Genomic DNA, 5108 nt, shown 5'->3' with positions numbered 1-5108 from the left:
TGAGTTTAGACACACTATAATGACAGGGTGAGTCTACACACACTGTAATGACAGGGTGAGTCCACACACAGTATGATGACAGGGTGAGTCTACACACAGTATGACGAAAGGGTGAGTCTATACACACTATGATGACAGGGTGAGTGAACACACACTATAATGACAGGGTGAGTCTAAACACACCATGATGACAGGGTGAGTAAACACACAGTATGATGACAGGGTGAGTCCACACACACACTATGATGACAGGATGAGACTACACACAGTATAATGACATGGTGAGTTTACACACACTATGATGACAGGGTGAGTCCACACACTTTGGCGACAGGATAAGTCTAAACACACTATGATGACAGGGTGAGTCTAAATATACTACGATGACAGGGTGAGTCTAAATATACTATGATGACAGGGTAAATCTGCACACACAATGATGACAGGGTGAGTCTAAACATACTATGATGACAGGGTAAATCTGCACACACAATGATGACAGGATGAGTCAACACACACTAAATTGACAGGTTTAGTCTACATGCACTTTTAAGACAGGGTGAGTCTAAACACACTGTGATGACAGGGTTAGTCTACACACATTATGATGACAGGGTTAGTCTACACACATTATGATGACAGGGTGAGTCCACACACACTATGATGACAGGGTGAGTCCACACACATTATCATGACAGGGTTAGTCTACACACATTATGATGACAGGGTGAGTCTACACACACTATGATGACAGGGTGAGTCCACACACACTATGATGACAGGGTGAGTCCACACACATTATCATGACAGGGTTAGTCTACACACATTATGATGACAGGGTGAGTCTACACACACAATGATGACAGGGTGAGTCTACACACACTATGATGACAGGATTAGTATACACACACTATGGTGACAGGGTGAGTGTTCACACACTATAATGACAGGGTGAGTCTAAACACTATGATAACAGGGTGAGTCTACAAACTATGATGACAGGGTGAGTCTACACACACTATGATGACAGGATGAGTCTACACACTATGATGACAGTGTGAGTCTATACGAACTATGATGACAGGGTGAGTCAATACACACTATGATGACAGGATGAGTCTACACACTATGATGACAGGGTGAGTCTATACATAGTGTGTGTAGACTCATCCTGTCATCATGGTGTGTGTAGACTCACCCTGTCATCATAGTGTGTTTAGACTTATCCTGTCACCAAAGTGCGTGGACTCACCCTGTCATCATGTTGTGTGTAGACTCACCTTTCATCATATTGTGAACAGATATAGCAAACACTATAATGACAGGATGAGTCCACAAACACTATAATGACGTGTTTAAACTCAGGTACAGGAAGTGCTCATGTTCCAACCGTTCAGCCGTTACCATGGTGTCCAAAGACATCAGACATCCATGAGTCAACTCAGTCTTTAAGACCCATTAAAGCCAGACTCCCCATCAAACTCCATACTCATCACTTATACAACAATTAGTCATGACAATGGTTCATTTCACACTGGTTATTCTTCCTCACTCACATGAACAATGCGTGTTTGTTTTCAAGTTTCAGCTTAAATATGAACATGTCTTGGCCATATCGAACATGAACATGCCATGGTCAAACGAACATGCTATTACCAAATTACACGCTACATGTGTTTTAACACACATTCATTTATTAAAAAGGCAAGAAGGAGAGTTGAAGAGAGTGTGAAGAAGGAGAGTTGAAGAGAGACAGAAGGTGTGGGTTAAATGGTAGTGAATCCATTGGAGGGAAAAGAGGGAGGGAGAAAGAGAGGGAGAGAGACAGAGACAGAGAGGGAGAGAGACAGAGAGGGAGAGAGACAGAGAGGGAGGGAGGGAGACAGAGAGGGAGGGAGACAAAGAAGGAGGGAGACAGAGAGGGAGAGAGACAGGGAGCCAGACAGAGAGGGAGGGAGACAGAGAGGGAGAGAGAGAGTGAGAGAGACAGAGCGTCAGGGAGACGGAGAGGGAGGGAGAAGGAGAGTAATGGAGGGAGACGGAGAGGGAGGGAGACGGAGAGGGAAGGAGACAGAGAGGGAGAGATACAGAGAGGGAGAGAGAGGGAGAGAGACAGAGAGGGAGGGAGACAGACAGAGAGGGAGGGAGACAGAGGGGATAGAGACAGGGAGTGAGAAAGAGAGGAAGAGAGACAGAGAGGGAGAGAGACAGAGAGGGAGAGAGACACAGATGGAGGGAGACAGAGGGGATAGAGACAGGGAGTGAGAAAGAGAGGAAGAGAGACAGAGAGGGAGAGAGACAGACAGAGAGGGAGGGAGACAGACAGAGAGGGAGGGAGACAGACAGAGAGGGAGGGAGACAGACAGAGAGGGAGGGAGACAGACAGAGAGGGAGGGAGACAGACAGAGAGGGAGCGAGACAGAGTGGGAGAGAGACAGAGAGTGTGAAAGAGAGACAGACAAGAGCTGAGCACAGAAACGAGCCCTCTCAGTCAGCTGGTGTTGGACCTCACCAACCAAGCTGACACCAGCAGTGCTTCAAAAGAAAGAATTCAAATAAACAAAATCATGAACCAATCAAAGGACTCATATTTACAACATTGGAAAAACGAAACAAAATCCCAAAGCCGACTAAATTGCTTTATGACCCTAAACAGAGAATATGAATTGGCTGATTATCTCTACTCTGTCAGAGATAGGAAGCAGAGACAGATCCTTACCAAGTACAGGCTGAGTGACCACCGATTGGCAATAGAAACCGGCAGACATAAAAAGACATGGCTACCCAAAGAGGAGCGTGTATGTGGCCACTGCACAACAGGGGAGGTAGAGACAGAGATGCACTTTCTCCTTTACTGTGATAAATATTCCTCACAAAGAGATTCCTTATTCACAGAAATGACTACAATTATTCCAAATTTGAACTTATTAAACCCAGAGGAAAAACTAAAAATACACATGGGTGAAGGAGCAATGGCTGCTCTTGCAGCCAAATATTTATTTGCCTGCCACAGCCTGAGAGACACTGAATAATAACATCTGCATAGTAATCAGTAACTTACTTATTATTACTATTATTGTTATTACTATTATTATTGTTGTTTATCATTCCAAATAGTAGTGGTATGGGTGGTAATGGTAATGATAGCAGTTTAGTGATGGTGGTGGTAGTAGTAGTGGTATGGGTAGTAATGGTAATGATAACAGTTTAGTGATGGTGGTGGTAGTAGTAGTGGTATGGGTAGTAATGGTAATGATAACAGTTTAGTGATGGTGGTGGTAGTAGTAGTGGTATGGGTAGTAATGGTAATGATAACAGTTTAGTGATGGTGGTGGTAGTAGTAGTGGTATGGGTAGTAATGGTAATGATAACAGTTTAGTGATGGTGGTGGTAGTAGTAGTGGTATGGGTAGTAATGGTAATGATAACAGTTTAGTGATGGTGGTGGTAGTAGTAGTGGTATGGGTAGTAATGGTAATGATAACAGTTTAGTGATGGTGGTGGTAGTAGTAGTGGTATGGGTGGTAATGGTAATGATAACAGTTTAGTGATGGTGGTGGTAGTAGTAGTGGTATGGGTGGTAATGGTAATGATAACAGTTTAGTGATGGTGGTGGTAGTAGTAGTGGTATGGGTGGTAATGGTAATGATAACAGTTTAGTGATGGTGGTGGTAGTAGTAGTGGTATGGGTAGTAATGGTAATGATAACAGTTTAGTGATGGTGGTGGTAGTAGTAGTGGTATGGGTAGTAATGGTAATGATAACAGTTTAGTGATGGTGGTGGTAGTAGTAGTGGTATGGGTAGTAATGGTAATGATAACAGTTTAGTGATGGTGGTGGTAGTAGTAGTGGGTATGGGTGAGTAATGGTAATGATAACAGTTTAGTGATGGTGGTGGTGAGTAGTAGTGGTATGGGTAGGTAATGGTAATGATAACAGTTTAGTGATGGTGGTGGTAGGTAGGTGGTAGTGGGTATGGGTGGTAATGGTAATGATAAGCAGTTTAGTGATGGTGGTGGTAGTAGTAGTGGTATGGGTAGTAATGGTAATGATAACAGTTTAGTGATGGTGGTGGTAGTAGTAGTGGTATGGGTAGTAATGGTAATGATAACAGTTTAGTGATGGTGGTGGTAGTAGTAGTGGTATGGGTAGTAATGGTAATGATAACAGTTTAGTGATGGTGGTGGTAGTATGGGTAGGGTAATGGTAATGATAACAGTTTAGTGATGGTGGTGGTAGTAGTAGTGGTATGGGTGGTAATGGTAATGATAACAGTTTAGTGATGGTGGTGGTAGTAGTAGTGGTATGGGTAGTAATGGTAATGATAACAGTTTAGTGATGGTGGTGGTAGTAGTAGTGGTATGGGTAGTAATGGTAATGATAACAGTTTAGTGATGGTGGTGGTAGTAGTAGTGGTATGTGTGGTAATGGTAATGATAGCAGTTTAGTGATGGTGGTGGTAGTATGGGTGGTAATGGTAATGATAACAGTTTAGTGATGGTGGTGGTAGTAGTAGTGGTATGGGTGGTAATGGTAATGATAGCAGTTTAGTGATGGTGGTGGTAGTAGTAGTGCTATGGGTAGTAATGGTAATGATAGCAGTTTAGTGATGATGGTGGTAGTAGTAGTGGTATGGGTGGTAATGGTAATGATAACAGTTTAGTGATGGTGGTAGTAGTAGTAGTGGTATGGGTAGTAATGGTAATGATAGCAGTTTAGTGATGGTGATGGTAGTAGTAGTGGTATGGGTGGTAATGGTAATGATAACAGTTTAGTGATGGTGGTGGTAGTAGTAGTGGTATGGGTGGTAATGGTAATGATAACAGTTTAGTGATGGTGGTGGTAGTAGTAGTGGTATGGGTAGTAATGGTAATGATAACAGTTTAGTGATGGTGGTGGTAGTATGGGTGGTAATGGTAATGATAACAGTTTAGTGATGGTGGTGGTAGTAGTAGTGGTATGGGTAGTAATGGTAATGATAACAGTTTAGTGATGGTGGTGGTAGTATGGGTGGTAATGGTAATGATAACAGTTTAGTGATGGTGGTGGTAGTAGTAGTGGTATGGGTGGTAATGGTAATGATAACAGTTTAGTGATGGTGGTGGTAGT

This window comes from Salmo salar, chromosome 20, assembly GCF_965601325.2.
Source record: "Salmo salar chromosome 20, fSalSal1, whole genome shotgun sequence".
Lineage (NCBI taxonomy): Eukaryota > Metazoa > Chordata > Actinopteri > Salmoniformes > Salmonidae > Salmo > Salmo salar.
The sequence above is the reverse complement of the archived record's forward strand: the minus strand, read 5'-3'. Positions refer to the sequence as shown.